Source organism: Rhinolophus ferrumequinum, chromosome 6 (genome assembly GCF_004115265.2).
Source record: "Rhinolophus ferrumequinum isolate MPI-CBG mRhiFer1 chromosome 6, mRhiFer1_v1.p, whole genome shotgun sequence".
In the NCBI taxonomy this organism is placed as follows: domain Eukaryota; kingdom Metazoa; phylum Chordata; class Mammalia; order Chiroptera; family Rhinolophidae; genus Rhinolophus; species Rhinolophus ferrumequinum.
Window position 1 is genome coordinate 30007177 of NC_046289.1, and position 18374 is coordinate 30025550.

The 18374-nt window shown below is 41.3% G+C and overlaps 1 pseudogene; it reads left to right on the forward strand.

Annotated features, from left to right (window-relative positions):
* Positions 1 to 2430: 2430 nt before the first annotated feature.
* The window catches only part of LOC117023110 (CWF19-like protein 2), a 90970-nt pseudogene continuing 75026 nt past the window's right edge, over positions 2431 to 18374 (forward strand).

Genomic DNA, 18374 nt, shown 5'->3' on the forward strand with positions numbered 1-18374 from the left:
GTCAAATCCCATTGCAGTGGACTCCCAGTGATTGTCGAAACTCCCTTGTTGTTAACACAAATAAACCCCACTTGAGTTATATATGCCAGTGCCTGGGGTTTAGGAATTGTTGTTTCACATGATTTCATCGTGATGGAACATTTCCCCCCGATCTTTCTCATAGAAATGAGTTTATGATAAACCCAGAAGGAGTGGAGTCCACCTGTGAAGAAAGGGCCTGCCCCTGCCTCTACCTCTGCCTCTCTGTTCCACACGTGGGTGACATCGTACACGGCTCTCCGTCCTTTGTAGTGTAGGACCCTCCTGCCTCCTAGGGCCTCTTGTCTGGTGGACTCAATGGCCAGGAGGGTCTTCCCTGGAGCCTTGAAGTTCTTGCCTCGGCAGCGGACTTTCAGGGTATTATTTATAGCTACTGTGTTTCCCCGAAAATAAAACCTAGCCGGACCATCAACTCTAATGCGTCTTTTGGAGCAAAAATTAATATAACCCCCCGGTATTATATTATATTATACCCGGTCTTATATTATAGTAAAATAAGACCAAGTCTTATATTAATTTTTATATTATAATTTTTATATTTATATTTATATTAATAACACGGTAGTTAACAAGTTCTAGGTAGAGTGGGGCAGTGACTCCCAGGCTGGTGGAATTGAAGTGTTAAGAAGTTCTATGTATGGGGACTTCTGGCACGCAGAATTAGAGTCCTGAAGCTGGAAGGGGTGTTAGGATTATCTAATCAATGGAGATGGGCTTGGGTGTGAGAACACTGGGGTTTGGCAGCAGGATAGCATCAATGAGGAGGCAAAGACTTGGCAGAGGTGAACATGTTTGTTCATGGAGATCCAGCAATGCAGACTGGGGAAGAGGGCAGGAGAAAAGAGGGGGGTTCTCTGTGGCCCTGAGAGGTGAGGTAACTTGGCTGTGAACTACCCTGGGTAGTTCTCTTTCCTATGCCACAAATCAGGCATATTTGCTTTCCAGAGCAACTCATCTGAGGAGATGAGGAGAACTAATCTTCATTAAATGAGTCAGGGTGAAGCCAGATGTTTGCAGCTGGAGTTGGACTGTGTGACTCCTGCTACCTGCTGCTGCCAATTTGTGCCTGGGTTGACCATCTGACCTTTTGACCACAAAGCGAAGCAGTGAAACATTCCTTCTGTATACCTTGTGACTGTTGGTGGTTGGAAGTTCTAATTATTCTTGTCATCTGCCCTCTGAGTCCTGGACCACTTGAGCACTAGGCAGAGGAGCCCAGAAGGGCTCAGTGCACCTGCCTTATTTCAATCCCAGGAGAATGTGGCTTGGACACCGGAGAGAATGGACTTCATAGTCTTCCCTGTCTGAATTAAACGTATGACCCCATCACAGCCCGGGCAGCTAGATTCCACAGGGATAAAGACACACTTTTAAGGCATGGAAAAGTCTGGAGTGTGGAGACTCCTGAGGCTGTTAGACAGGCTGGATCCAAAAGGAACCAATAAGAGCTAGTCACGTGCTCAGAACACTTCCCTCTATTGGCAGATGGGGCATAAGGGAATGCAGAAAATGGGAAACAGGGAACAAGATCTAATTTTAAGAGCTGGTGCAGGAATAGGAGGAGAAAGTAGCTCCTCTACACCCATCCTCTCCTCGTGAAATCTGCTTTCCTCCGTACCTTCAACCACAGTTTCCACTTGCTGCGTCCCAAAGCTTGTCTTCTGCTTACGTTGTGTTGCCCCTCAGCCCAGGCAGTGCTGAACACAGTAGGTTTCTCAGCAAATCCATGTTCAGATCTTGGTTTACATCTTGGTGAAATAGGGACAGTCCATTTCAGCAAGTGGTTATCCTAGGCTGGGTCTTCCCTGAGACAAGGATTTGGATGCCAGGGGTTTATTTGGAATGAGATGCCAGGAAACACCAGTAGAGGAATAGGGAAGTGAGACAGAGAAGGGAGGCAGCCAGTCAAGGGGTGTTTTCAAGCATGCACTCAGGCGACCGGAGTTTATGTCCCCCCGGGCACTATACAGCCAGTGTAAAAGATGGGTCAACTTCTCGCAGTCTGAGCGAGGGAGCTGGGTGCAAATTTACCACATTCCATCAGTCATCCTTTGAGGCTGCTTTTCTAGCACTTCCAGCCTGCGATGCACGTGATATGCAATTTGTGCTTTTTGGAATAAACCCAATATAGCAGTTAGGTGTGACCACCTACCAACTCACTGTGGTTTGTCTCTGCATTTTTTTGTTGCTTTTGTCACAAGAGGTTTTCTAAGCACCCCCTCTCAGGCAGAATGTACTGCAGCAGTCTTCGACAGTTCAACCACTTGTGCTGACAACTTCCTCCAAGGAGCCGTCACCTCTTATATATATATGAGAAAACAACAGCTGCGAACAAAGCTCCATAACTAACTCCCTAACTGGATGATGTCTTATAGAAACTGTCAAGAGGGAATGGCGGGTACTCCTTCAGAAGCCTCAGAAAATGCCTGCTACTGCCGAGTTGCTGACCTCATTTCAGGTATTGACTAGTTGAGAGTGAACTTGCTTCTGACAAGTTTCTCCATCTCTGATTTGAGGTAGATCCTACCTGCTTTCTCCTTGGCCATTCAAAATGCTGGCAGGGACACTGGGACCATCCCTTGGAGCTGGTGCCTGGAGCCCACCTCCTGAGGCCACTTTCTGGCTCTTCCTGGGATGAACAGGAAAGTGAATCATAAGAAGGATCCTAGGAAGGCGGCTGCATGTCAAATGGAGCCATCCCCTGAACTTCCTGGCTTCTGTCCTGCTCCCTGCTCTTAGTCACTTACACTCTGCCCAGATACCCTGGGAGGCCCCCTTGGCTGGCCTGATGTTTCTCCTCTAGTACCTCTCAGTGTAGGACCCATCACATGGTAACTTACCCTGCTGCCTCCTAAGGCTGATTCTCTAGTAGTCTTGGTGGCAGATGGGGTCTTCCCTGGAGCCTTGAGGGTCTTACCTCTACAGAGGCGAGACAATGGATTTTAAGGAGATTATTTGCGAATTCTGCTAAAGTTAGAGAGAACTTTGTGTGAAAATATTTCCCAGGTTACAGGTCAAGTGTCTTCAAGGAGAGACTTCTCCATTAGTTTTCCTATTTCTTTTTTTTTTTTCTGATTAGTTCATTCATTTATTCTTTTCTTTAGATTCCACATATAAGTGAGATCGTATGGTATTTGTCTTTCTCTGTCTGACTTATTTCACTTAGCATAATGTTCTCTATGTCCATTCATATTGTTACAAATAGTTTTCCTATTTCTTGATGCAAGTGAAAGTTTTGGGGTTTCAGATTTCAGTCTACATAATTCAGGTTTGCAGAAGTAGAACTTTATTTCTCTTTAAACTTAACACTTGTTATGGGTTGAATTTTGTCCCTCAAAAAAGGTATGTTGGAGTTCTAAGTCCCAGTACCTCAGAATATGACCTTATTTGGAGATAGAGTCTTTACAGAGGTAATCAAGTTAAAATGAGTTCATTAGGGTGCGCCCTAATCCAGTATGACTGGTGTCCTTAAAACAAAGGGAAATTTGGACATGTACATGCACATAGGGAGAACACCATGTGAAGATAAAGGCAGAGACTGAGGTGATGCTTCTACAACCTAAGGAACACCAAAGACTGTGGACAAAACACCAGATGCTGGTGGGGAGGCATGAACAGTGTCTCGCTCTTGGCCCTCAAAAGGAAGTTCCCATGTTGACAGCTTGATCTTGGTTTTCTGGCCTCCAGAACTGAGAAAGAGAGAATTGTGAGAGAGTAAGTTTCTGTTGTTTAAACCACCCTGTTTGTGGTGCTTTGTTATGGCACTTCTAGCAATCTAATACAACTCTCAATTATTTTTTTCAATAATGGTGATAAATTTGATTTTGCCAATTTAAAGCATTTTGGAGTCTTCAGTTGAACTGCTTCTTTTGAAGAAATACTCAGGCAATTCAGATTTTTCTCTCCCTTCCTGCCTTTCTCTCCAGGTTGTGGCCCTAGACACAGATGTCTGTCTTCTCCCGATTCTGCTGATATGTCTGTTTCTCTTTGTTGTGTTGGCTCTAAATGTTCTGTGTTTGTTGTTGCAGAGTCCACTCCACATACCATTCCTGATATCAGGTCACTCTATCCAACCAGTTTTCTTGGCTTCAACACCCTCATCTTACCTTAGGCTGAGCCAGGTCTGCCAGCTTATTCACAGCCTCGTCTACTCCTGTCTTGAGTGATGTAGGTGCAGGGTGGGCTCAAACACGGGCAGGGGAACCTTCCAGATGTTGTCCGGAGCCTGCCTTTGAGGCCATGGGCTGCTAGGGTTAGAGACGTGGTCCCAGGACATACCTCTGCCATCCCAGACCTATCCTATCCCCACTTTGTCTTTGGTCTGGCTGCCCATGTGACAAGCGACCTCCTGTGAGGCTAAGGTGTGTGAGCTCCGTGGCATCACTGTAGCAACTGGAAACTGGAAACATTTTGAAAACTCATCAGCGGAAGAATAAAGGAGTATCCATATTGTGGAATACTATGCAGCTATTAGAAAGTGGGAGGGACCGCCTGCCATGGAAAGATCAAGTTGTGTTCTGTGTAGAACAATACATATGATCTAATTCCAGTTTTGTATAAACAAAACTGCATATGTGTATATGGATGCAAATGCACAGAAAATCCTGGATGGACACATGTCTAAGTGTTAACAGTATTACCAACAGGAGACATATGGATTGGGAGAGGGCAGCAGGTATGTGAAACGGGATGTTCCTCTTTTCCTCAAAAGCTGTTTGTATTATATAAAATATTAACAGGACTGTATAAATAAATTACGATATTTTGACAGGTGAAAAATAAACCAAGCCCTCCCTGCCAAACAGCATGAATCATACCAAGAATAGCCTGCCTATCCCTTTTCTCAGAGCCTTAAAAATAACCTGTTCGCTCTCTTTATTAAGTCCCAAAAGGATCAGGCGTACCCTGTTGGCTTTAACTGAATCCTCTCTTTCACTCAGATGTTGTTAGCGTAAAACTTTAATGAATAAATAAAGGACCAGAAAATACGCTCCCACGTGCCCTCCAGACCACAGCCCATGTTGTCACAGAGGCCTCTGGCAATCCAAAAGAAATAAAGCGGAATCAAGTAACAAGGGGAAATCAATATCTTATTCATGTTAAACTTGGCCTAATGCCCTCCATTATGTGACTCACCACACAGAGAATCGATCTGTTTCTCTTCTGGTGGAACATGGGGGCTCTAAAATTTTCGCATGTATCTGTTAATTTTGGAGATGAGAACTTCCTAGCACTATGTCCTCTCTCTATAAAACTGGTGGATTAATGGCAGAGTTTCAGAGCCCCTCATGTTTGACTCAGCTCCAGTCCTGCCTACTACGTAAACATTCTTGGAGGAACAGTCCTTGGGTCAGGACAAAGATAATCATGGTCATTAATAACAGTCACTCATTACACAGTTCTTCTTCCCCTGAGCTCTTCTAACCTACTGTTTATAAATGCTCTGTAATGCGCCCAGTGCACTGGCCCCCCCACCCGAGGCAGACACACACTCGGAAGGAGGGTAATTGCTGCTGTCATTATGAGCACTGGCCTGTGCAAACAGCGTTCTGGGAGCACTTTGCCCACCTCTGGAGCAGAGGGTTAATGGTCACTGGACTCGACTGCTTGGGACAGGGAGCGGTGGAATCTAATTACTGGCTCTTGTGGGTGGACCCATGTGTGTGTCTTTATGAACACGATGATCTTGAAGTAATCTCCAAGTCTGCATGCTAACTGCCTTCTGGAAGCTATTGTCATTTTGAAGGCTCTAAGGAAATTACATCTTTATTATGAGTCTAAGATGTCCCCTATTAACTCTCTCTTTTGCTCTTACCTGACTCTTATTGCTCTGAAATCTTCTTGATCCAGCTGCAACTAAATTACCTCCTCATTTTGTTCAAGAGAACCTAGATGATTTCTGTTTGTGTAATCACAGTCCCCAATGTGGATCCCTCTCCTCATTTGTTCCCTGCCTTCCTTCCTCAGCAGCCCCCTCCCCAGCTGGTAGATTGTCGTTGGATATAAGTGCATAATTCTCTCTTTCCAAACAAGTTGGAACAGATTTTCTGTTTTCTACTTTTCGAAGACGTGACCGACACCTTAAAAGGAAGATTCTTACACCTTTGTTTTCTCATCTTTGAGTAGGTGACTGAATCATTAGAAGTCAGAAAGAACAAGCAGGATTGACGGTGAACATTGTAGTTATGTTTGGAACTTGAAGGAGTATTTGCAAGCTATTGTTAATATGATTTTTTTCTGATTTGTGTATGTGTGTTTCAGTAATGTATACCTATGTCTATTTTGCCTGTGGGTCAATTCTTTATACCCTGGAACCCCTGGAAAGCAGCGTTGATCTGTTAACATGAAGGTGAATATTCTGCACATAGACACATCCCCATATTATGAATCTTTCAATGGTAGACATTTTTTTTCTATAAAGGCAGGAGCTAAAACATAAAAGCATGTTCCCGGGCAAATAATTATGGAATTATTCTTCTTAAACCAAATGAAAGCCCAAACAAATCACCTGCCTAAAGTGAAGTGAGAACTTCTCAAGCTGTGCCTGGGAATATTAATAAGTGGAAGAGACGCCTCTGCCCACAGCTTCTCATGTCAGTGTCCCCCAACCCTGCAGGTGGCAAAGACCAGAAGCATTGGAGATCCTTTACCAGGTTCAAGCCTGCCATCTCGTGGCTACTCAGAAGAATTATCTAACATTTTGTAAAACAATTTTCTTTTTCCATTACAGTTGACATTCAATATTATATTAGTTTCAGGTGTACAGTATAATGGTTAGACATTTATATAATTTACGAAGTGATCCCCTTGATAAGTCTAGTACGCATGTGGTACCGTATGTAGTTATTACAATATTATTGACTATGTTCCGTATGCTGTACTATATAGTTGAAGAATGGCAACTGTTGGAATATATCCAAGGGGTTACTTGGCATGCGCTCACAAGTGCCATTTGAATTTGGGCTGTGGTTACCCTGTAGAGGGTACCAAGAACTCTAAAACTTGAAAATGACCACTGGGCATCTTTGATACTTTGCCTTTAGGAAGCAAGTGAGAAAGTGGATGCTGGAGAGGGAGCTCATTGCTCTGTCAGGTTCCCCCTCTGGAATCTGTAATGCTGAAAAGTGGGACCATCTGGGATGCCAGTGACTGCAGCCGCCTCTAGTCCTAGACAAATGGGTAATTTCTTAAAGTGCCCTTCTGATGAACAGAAAAACTCCAGGCTTGTTAGCTAAAGTGTCATTTGTGAGTGCACCTGGAAGGATCATAGCAGGTGGTGCAGTAGCGCACCCAATTCAAGAGGCTTATCCATCCACTGGGTGTTCAACAAATGAAAAGTAATGATGCCTACTGGTGGTTGGGGGATATTCCTTCAATCCGGACAAGTGGGGTGAAAAAACATGAGAGCATCTTCAAGCTGCTCCCTGTGGCTTATGCTTTTTTAAGGTTAGACAACATCTGGAGGGCTTTGCTTTTAAAAAACTATTAGTTGGATTACAGTGATTTTTCACATCTTGCTCCTGCTTTCTACCAATTCTAGGAGTTGGAAAATGACAGGAAGATTGTTGCTATGGTAAATGCAATCTATCTAGAGGTCAGAGCATGGGAAAAAGAGGGTGAAACTGGGCTTATCGAGACCCCAAGGTCACAGAGAAACAAGAGCAAGGTTGAGGGGCCTGAGTAACTTACACATGTTCAGACACAGCTGCATAATTCTTTTCCATTTTCCCATCTGTGAGTTGAAAATGAAGAGAATGATCAAATTTGACAACTGATTTCCTTCCAAGGATGTTAATGTGGGGGAGAACCTCTAAGGATGTTTGTGTAACAGGATATCTATCTATCTATCTATCTATCTATCTATCTATCTATCTATCTATCTATCTATCTACCTGTCTGTCTGTCTGTCTGTCTGTCTATCGATCTATCTATCATCTAACATGTGCTTAAAGAGGTGTACTATCAGATAAATTTGAGGGTTTCCCCCCGCTTTTTTTTCTTTAGTGCCTTCTGATTCAGTCTAGTTAGGAACAGAAAATCACCTTGAAGTAAATGTTCTTTGTTTTACAAAGAATGCTTGAGGAGGCTCCCTTGTTTGTGTAAATGCCAGACTAGTAAGCCTCTGGTCCCAAGAGAAGGGAATAACAAGACATCCTCTGCTTTGAGTGGTTTAGAAAAGGTTGTATCTCCTGGGAGGGATTGGTGGTGTAGAGCCGCAGGTCGGAGGGCTAGGTGTTGGCTGCAGTTGTGTGGTCAAGTAAGATGAAAATTAATTAAACGCCCTTCGATTTACTTGCTCACTCCCCATTTTCAAAACACTCATCTTACCTTGACTTTTGTGCCCTGACACTCCTGCTTCTTTCCTTGCTTCACTGGGTATTTTTGCTTTCCCTCCTTTGCAAGATCATGTTCCTCTATCTGTTAGCCTTCCTCAAAGGTTTGGTCCTAAGGACATACCATTTTCAAAAAGGTAAAATCAAGACTCTAACACAAATATAAAAGGAACACATCAAAGATTTCATGTAACTCATTAATTAATAAAGAAACCAATAAGGCGTTAAATCAGGTCCAAGGAAAATCTGAAGAAATATATACTCAGGAATGCTGAAATTAATTTGCTAATACATGTAAAATGGTTAATATCCTATAGAACAATAAAATGTAATTTTGGGGACATCTTTTCTACAGGGTAAAAATGAAATTCATCTCTGTTGGGACAAAATTCATTCACGGTGCTATGGACAATAATCATTTGCATTACCATTAGTTTTCTACAAATTAACTTCTACCCCTCGAGAGTTATAAAATAGCCTGGCCAATAAGAAGACTATCAAAGGTGCACAGCTTTGTAGAATCAGATAACCCCTGGAGGGTCCACTGGACAATGCCCAGAACTCAGTAACCTCTACTGCCTGTTTCCAAGGTTTAAATAATTTTCCTTGACAGTCCTGAGCTCTCTAATCATTCTGTGCTCTCTCTGAGCAATTTCACTTAAGCCATAGTTTCAATTACCTCCAATAATAGCTGACTTTCAAGTTTATATCTTTGGTCTGAGTCTCTCAGCTCCAAACCTGACAACTCCTGTTAACGTGATTTTGAGACGATAACTTGCCCAAGGCCACTTAGCTTGTTAGAAGAGCTGAGATTTGAATTTGGGATTATCTGATTTCAGGACTGGAGCTAATAGCCTGTAATATGAACAGGAGGTGGTTTTGAAGGCGTCCAAACTTAGGGGGTTAGACCGTATGTGGTAGACTCCTCATTCTGTCATAAGGGAGGAGGGTCTTCTCTGGGGAGAAGGCTAGTGACATGGACCTCACTATTATTCTGGCTGAGTTACAGATAAAAGCTCATGATGCTGGCTAGCCATGGTGAGTGTTGCTGCTCTCTGTTAATGAAGTGGGAGTAGGTGATACCCCTTTTTTATTGCTGGGGTTTCAGATACGTGGGGGTTCCAGTGTTGTGCCCTTGGTCTGGCTACCTCTTACTGTTTTCTATATGAGAACAGAGACCTCCAGTCTCAGTCGTGGGTTGGAGTAGAGTCCAGGGTGAGGTTGGGGGGTGTTGGGTGTTTTCCATGTGATGCTTCCCAGGATTTCTGAGGGTGTTTTGCATCTTCTGCCTCTGCCCCACTGATCAAGATTTCTGCTGGCCTCTCCCATTATCTCCTCCCTTATTCAGTGTCCACACTTCCCTTTGGGAAGAGTGAAGTCTCAAGCCCATCAGAACCTAACTGGTCTCGAGGTTAGCAGCAAATTTTGAACTATGCTGGTACTTATTTCTCCCTCTGTGGTCTCTTTTTCTTTCCTTTCTGGTTTCCTAGCCCCAAGCCCAGAGACTGTTCAGTTAGTTGATGATCAGATGGAGACAAATGACACCGAGGTGAGGATAGCCGACCATCGTAACCCTCGCTCAACTTCTTTGGAAAAAGTGAATTTCTGCCTGGTGGGAAGTAGTTGGGAAATGTTCTTAAGCTGGAGGAACCCTGTTTCTAGTGAAATCTAACCACTTGCCAGGTTCTTCATTCTTTTCTTTGCCAGGGAGCCATCATTTATGCAATCCCTGTGTTGGCAAAGATCATCTCAATGGAGGCTTTATTTACTTTATTGAGAGGGTGAGTGGAGGAGGGATCAGGTTGCTTGGCCTTAACGTTGACACAGAAACCAGGGAAAATGCATTTTGCTAAATTGGCATTCCCTAACTTGTAAACACTCTTAACACAAGTGTTCTGGAAAATGAGTTCTAGTGAAAAGAGGATCACAAACTGGGGGGTTGAGGGATGGAACTGGGAAGAACACTTATCTTTCCTGAATTTGCTCGAGTTACCAAGCATGTCACAAAAATGGGCTCTACCACAGTGTCATCAAGGTAGATACCTATGCAGTCTGCAGCATCCTTGAGTCTGTCACAAGTCCCAGCACATGTCCCCAAATGGTGTGGGGAAAGGGCAGCCTTGTTTAGGTTATTCCCAGACCTGTGCCTCCATCCACTGTACTGGAGCGACTTCTAGCTGGGACTGGCTCTCAGGCCCCAAATATACTCTCATCCTGCTCTTTCTGAGAAAATTCCTGGTTTTAAGAGATGGAAGGCTTTTTCTGCAGCCAGGGAATCCTACCCATACCTCCTCTGAACTCTTGCCACTCTGAAAAGAAAAAAACCCAAACCTGCCCACAACATTTATTTTGTGGAAGTCTCTTATTTTGGAAGTCTCTCTTCCCTTTCTTTTTCAATAAGAACTGTCTAAAATCATTTTCTAGCTTAGATGAAATTGCTAGTTGGTGCAGTACTTCAAAACCACCTTTAATTCTCTTGTATTAAAAAAAAAAAATAAGTGACGTCATCAAAATGGCAGCGTGAGGTGAGGCTCTGTAAAGCTCCCCTGGAATTTACAACTAATCGAACAACAATAACTCCACAAAGGACTCCCTGCACAGCAGACAGGCAAGACAGAGACCCACTACTGAATTCACCTAAAGGTGGGCGAATCACCGGAGCGGGGGAGGAGGGAAGGGAGAAGTGTGGAGACGGAGAGGTGCGGGCGCAGAACCCAGACCTACCTCAGTGCTCCGAGCTTGCTACATCCCAGAACTACCGCAGCTGCGGGAGAGGGAAGAACTTGGACTGCTAGGGCTCTGCTTATGGCCCACAGGGCTGAGGGGGCAGCATATAACATGGCTGAACCCAACGCTCACGGCAGAGACCTCGGAGAAAAGACTGAGGGAAGAAGGCTGAAAACGGTGGTTTAAGCCCTCACTGCTGCAGAGAACAGAAGGCTTAGGCACTGACACTAGCCGCCTTCTCTCTACCCTCCCAGAGCTCGCCCTTCCCCCACCTGCCCAGTGCTAGAAGCAGAACAGTAGCAGTGTCAGATCAAAAGAACAGAATATTTGCTGTTTTGAGAACTGTGGACTGCAGACACAGATTCACAGCCCAACTAATTCTGGCAAAGGGGAGGGAGCTGTGGAAGCAGGACCAGCTGTGGTGGTGGTCGCCACCATTGCTCTGGGCCACCTCTCACAACCCACCCCGTCCCTGTCCCCACCTATCTGGGCAGATCCCTGCAGGGTAAACAGAACTGCTGAAACATACAGGCTCTGAATCTCGTGCAAGAAGAGCTTTGGAACTTCAAAAGCTCTCCGCATACCACACGGACACTGCGCCCTGTGACCCAGGCGACTATTAACAGAGGAGAAGCCCGTCTCCCAGGGAATCCCCGCATTGTGTGAGAAGCTGGAATAGTGCAGAGAAAACATAGCACTACCGTGAGAGAGAGAGAAAAAAAAGGCTGTAATCGGAGAGAAAATAAAACATTCTACCAACAAGTACTGGAAAACAAAAGAAAGACATCTTCCTATCAACCTGTTGCAGAAGCCACTCCTGTAGATGTCTAGGAAGAGAAATAATAAATCAGTAATTGCCACGAATAACCAAGGCAACAAGACAGCTCAGAAAGAAAGTGAAAAGTCTCCAGAAAAGGAACTTAAAGATATGGAAATATGTGACTTAAAGGACAGAGAATTCAAGATTGCAGTTCTGAAAAAACTCAACGAGATGCAAGAAAACACAGAAAGGCAGTTTAATGAACTCAGAAACACAATCAAAGAACAACATGAGCATTTTATGAAAGAGATTGAAATTTTAAAAAGAACCAAATAGAATTTCTGGAGATTAAGAACTCAAAAGAAGAAATTAAGAATGAAATAACCAGCTTAGGTAGTAGAGTTGACCAGATGGAGGAAAGAATCAGTGACATCGAAGATAGAAACCTGGAAATGACACAGATGGAAGAAGAAAGAGACTTGAGACTTAAAAGAAATGAAAGAACTCTACGAGAACTTTCTGACTCCATCAGAAAGAGCAATATAAGAATAATGGGCATACCAGAAGGAGAAGAAAGAGAGAAGGGAACAGAGAATATATTCAAACAAATTGTTGATGAGAACTTCCCAAACTTGTGGACAGAACTGGATCCTCCAATCCAAGAAGCAAATAGAACACCTAATTACCTCAATCCCAACAGGCCTTCTCCAAGGCACATTGTATTGAAGCTGTCTAAAATCAACGACAAAGAAAGAATCCTCAAGGCAGCCAGGGAAAAGAAGACGGTAACCTACGAAGGAAAGCCCATTAGATTATCATCAGATTTTTCAGCAGAAACTCTACAAGCCAGGAGAGAGTGGAACCAATATTCAAACTATGAAAGAGAGAAATTATGAGCCAAGAATAATATATCCAGCAAAGATATCCTTTAGATATGAAGGAGGAATAAAGACCTTTCCAGACATACAGAAGCTGAGGGAATTTTCTAATACATGACCTGCACTACAAGAAATACTAAAGGAAGCTATTTGACCACCATCAACAGGGACACTTTGTGGCAACCAAAACATAAAAAGGGGGAGAGTAAAGGCCTGAACCGGAATATGGGAATGGAGAAAGTAAGCGTACTGAGGAAAATGGAATACTCTAAATATCAAACTTTCTTTTACTTAAACTTAGGGTAACCACTCAAAAAAAAAATCCAGAACTGAAATATATACTGTAATAAAAGAAGAAACAGAGGGAAACATCATAGAATACCACCACACAGAAATAATAGAAAACAACAAAAAGGCAAAGAAACAATGGAGACACAGCCTTACCAGAAAACTAAAGATAGAATGACAGGAAATCCTCACATATCAATAATCACCCTAAATGTAAATGGACTGAACTCACCAATAAAAAGTCACAGAGTAGCAGATTGGATCAAAAAACTAAACCCAACCATATACTGTCTGCAAGAGACACATCTCAGCTACAAGGACAAGCATAGACTCAAAGTGAAAAGGTGGAAATTGACACTCCAAGTAAATGGTACCCAGAGAAAATCAGGTGTAGCCATAATGATATCAGATGAAACAGACTTCAGGGTGAAAAAGATAACAAGAGACAAAACTGGACGTTTCAGAATGGTAAAGGGGACTATACAACAAGAAGACATAACAGTCATCAATATTTATGCCCCCAATCAGGGAGCACCAAAATATACCAAGCAACTACTAACAGAACTAAAGGGAGAAATTGACCAAAACACAATTATACTAGGGGACTTAAATACATCATTGACAGCTATGGATAGATCATCCAAACAGAAAATAAATAATGAAATAGCAGCCCTAAATGACACATTAGATGAAATGGACATAATTGACACATATAGAGCACTTCATCCTAAAACATCAGACTATGCATTCTTTTCTAGTGTACATGGAACATTCTCAAGGATAGACCATATATTGGGACATGAAATCAGCCTCAGCAAATTTAAGAAGATTGAAATCATACCAAGCATATTCTCTGATCACAAGGCTTTGAAATTGGATATCAACTGCAAAAAGAAAGCAGGAAAAAACACAAATACATGGAGATTAAACAACATACTTTTAAAGAACGACTGGGTCAAAGAAGAAATTAGAGGAGAGATCAAAGATTCATAGAAACAATGATAATGAAAATACATCCTACCAAAATTTTTGGATGCAGTGAAAGCAGTTTTAAGAGGGAAATTAATATCACTACAGGCCTATCTCAGGAAACAAGAAAAATCCCAAATAAATAACCTCATGTTACACCTTAAAGAACTAGAAAAAGAAGAACAAGTGAAACCCAAGGTCAGCAGAAGAAAGGAAATAACAAAAATCAGAGCAGAACTAAATGAAATAGAGAACAAAAAGACAATAGAAAAAATTAATGTGACAAAGAGCTGGTTCTTTGAAAAGATTAACAAAATTGACAAACCCTTGGCTAGACTCACTAAGATAAAAAGAGAGAAGACACTAATTAACAAAATCAGAAATGAAAACGGGGAAGTTATCACGGACACCACAGAAATACAAAGGATCGTCCAAGAATACTGTGAAGGACTATATGCCACCAAATTCAATAAGAAGAAGAAATGGACAAGTTCTTAGAAACATACAGCCTTCCAAGGCTGAACCATGAAGAACTGGAAAATCTAAACAGACCGATCACCAGTACGAAATTGAATCAGTCATCCAAAACCTTCCCAAAAGCAAAGTCCTGGACCAGATGGCTTCACTAGTGAATTCTACCAAACCTTCAAAGAGGATCTAATACCAATCCTGCTCAAACTCTTCCAAAAATTGAAGAAGACACAGTACTTCCTAACTCATTTTATGAGGCCAACATTACCCTGATACCAAAACCTGGTAAGGACAACACAAAAAAAGAAAACTACAGACCAATATCTCTGATGAATACCGATGCAAAAATCCTAAACAAAATTCTAGCAAACCGAATACAACAATGCATTAAAAAGATTATTCATCACGACCAAGGGGGGTTCATCCCTGGGGCATAAAGATGGTTCAAAATCCGCAAATCCATCAATGTGATACATCACATAAACAAAATAAAGGACAAAAATCATATGATTATATCAACTGATGCAGAAAAAGCATTTGATAAGATACAACATCCATTTATGATTAAAACACTTAATAAAATAGGTATAGAAGGAAAATACCTTAACATAATAAAGGCCACATATGACAAACCCTCAGCTAATCTCATAATTAACGGTGAAAAACTGAAGCCCTTTGCTCTACGTTCAGGAACACGACAGGGCTGTCCCCTATCACCTCTGCTTTTCAACATAGCGTTGGAAGTCCTTGCCAGAGCAATCAGGCAAGAGAAAGAAATAAAAGGCATCCACATTGGGAATGAAGAAGTTAAATTATCACTCTTTGCAGATGACATGATGCTATATATAGAAAACGTTAAAGACTCCACCAAAAAGCTATTAGAAACAATCAACGAATACAGTAAAGTTGCTGGCTACAAAATCAACGTACAAAAGTCCATTGCATTCCTATATACTAACAATGAAATCTCAGAAAAAGAAATACAAAAAACAATTCCTTTTGCAATTGCAGCAAAAAGAATAAAATACCTAGGAATAAACTTAACCAAAGATGTGAAGGACCTATATGCTGAAACTATAAGACATTTTTGAAAGAAATTGGAGAAGACACAAAGAATGGAAAGACATTCCGTGCTCATGGATTGGAAGAATCAACATAGTTAAAATGGCCATATTACCCAAACAAATATACAGATTTAATGCAATCCCCATCAAAATCCCAATGGCATTTTTTAAAGAAATAGAACAAAAAATCATCAGATTTGTTTGGAACCACAAAAGACCCCGAATAGCCAAAGCAATCTTAAGAAAAAAGAACGATACTGGAGGTATCACACTCCCTGACTTTAGCTTGTACTACAGGGCTACAATAATCAAAACAGCATTGTATTGGCAGAAAAACAGACACGTAGACCAATGGAATAGAATTGAAATAAAACCACATAAATATGGACAGATAATTTTTGACAAAGAAACCAAAAACATACAATGGAGGAAAGACAGCCTCTTCAATAAATGGTGCTGGGAGAATTGGATAGCCACGTGCAAAAGAATGAAACTGGACTGCTATCTGTCACCATGTACCAAAATTAATTAAAAATGGATCAAAGACTTAAGCATAAGACCTGACACAATAAACTGCATAGAAGAAACATAGGTACTAAACTTATGGACCTTGGGTTCAAAGAGCATTTTATGAATTTGACTCCAAAGGCAATGGAAGTAAAAGCTAAAATAAACGAATGGGACTATATGAAACTTAAAAGCTTCTGCACAGCAAAAGAAACCATTGACAAAATAAAGAGACAACCAACTGAATGGGAGAAAGTTTTTGCAAACAGTGTCTCCGATAAGGGGCTAATATCCAAAATATACAAGGAACTCATGCAACTCAACAACAAAAAACAAACAACCCAATTGAAAAATGGGCAGAGGACCTGAAGAGACATTGCTCCAAAAAGGACATACAAATGGCAAATAGACAAATGAAAAAATGCTCAACGTCACTAATCATCAGAGAAATGCAAATAAAAACCACAATGAGATATCACCTCACCCCAGTCAGAATGGCTATCATCAACAAGACAAATAGTAACAAGTGTTGGAGAGGCTGTGGAGAAAAAGGAACCCTCGTACACTGTTGGTGGGAATGCAGACTGGTGCAGCCGTTATGGAAGGCAGTGTGGAGGTTCCTCAAAAAATTACGAATAGAATTACCATATGACCCAGCAATCCCTCTCCTGGGTATCTACCCAAAAAATCTGAAAACATTTATACATAAAGACACGTGTGCTCCAATGTTCATTGCAGCTTTGTTTACGGTGGCCAAGACATGGAAACAACCAAAATTTCCTTTGATAGATCAATGGATAAAGAAGTTGTGGTATATATACACAATGGAATATTATTCGGTGGTAAGAAAAGATGATATAGGAACATTTGTGACAACATGGATGGATCTTGAGAGTATGATGCTAAGCGAAATAAGTCAGACAGAAAAAGCAGAGAACCATATGATTTCACTGATATGTGGTATATAAACCAAAAACAACAAAAGAACAAGACAAATAAATGAGAAACAAAAACTCATAGACACAGACAATAGTTTAGTGGTTACCAGAGGGTAAAGGGGGTGGGGAGTAGGAGATGAGGGTAAAGGGGATCAAATATATGGTGATAGAAGGAAAACTGACTCTGGGTGGTGAACACACAATGGGATTTATAGATGATGTAATACAGAATTGTACTCCTGAAATCTATGTAATTATACTAATTGTCACCCCAATAAATTAAAACAAAACAAAACAAAACAAAATAAATAAATAAAAGAATACTCCTTTTTAGAGTCTTTCTCTAGGAATGAGGTGATTTCTTTCCCTATCAACTGTTTCCCTCCCCATCAGGGTCACTTTCTTGTATTTATTGAAAAGGAGGCTTTAAATATATCATTAAATTGAGATATAACTCATATAATTCATGCTTTTAATGTTGTGTAATTCAGTGGTTCTTTTTTTTTTCTTTTTAGCATATTCACAAAGTTGTGTGACTGTCACTACAATTTAATTCCAGAGCATTTTCATCATTCCAAAAAGAAATTTCATACCCATTACCAGTCACTCTTCATTATTCCCTCTCCCCAGCCCCTGGCAACTACCATGTTTCCTTGAAAATAAGACTAGGTCTTATACTAATTTTTGCTCCAAAAGATGCATTAGGGCTTATGTTCAGGGGATGTCATCCTGAAAAATCATGCTAGGGCTTATTTTCTGGTTAGGTCTTATTTTCAGGGAAACATGGTACCATTCGGCTTTCCATTTCTATGGGTTTGCCTATTATGGACATGTCATGTAAATGGAATGACACAATATGTGGCCTTTTGTGTCTGGCTTCTTTAACTCAGCGTGTTTTCAAGGTTCATCCATATTGTAGCATGTGTCTGTATTTCATTCCTTCTCACTGATGAATAATATTCCACTGTTTGGATATACCACATTTTGTTTATCTATTCATTAGCTGGTGGACATAGAATTGTTTCTACTTTTTTGGCTAAAATCAGTAATGCTGCTATGAACATTTATGTACAAGATTTTGTGTAGACATATATGTTTTCAATTCTCTTGGATATACCTCTAGGCACGAACTGCAAGATCATGTTGTATCTTTGTGTTTACTTCTCGAGGAACTGTCAAACTGTTTTCCAAAGTGGTTGCAACATTTTACATTCCCACCAGCAATATATGAATGTTTCAATTTCTCCACATTCTCCCCAGCACTTGTTATTGTCTATCTTTTATTATAGCTGTTATAGGTGTAAATCCTATCACTGTGGTTTTGATTTTCATTTCCTCAATGACTAATGGTATTAGTCATCTTTTCATGTGTTTGTTAGTTTGTTAGTGTATCTTCTTTG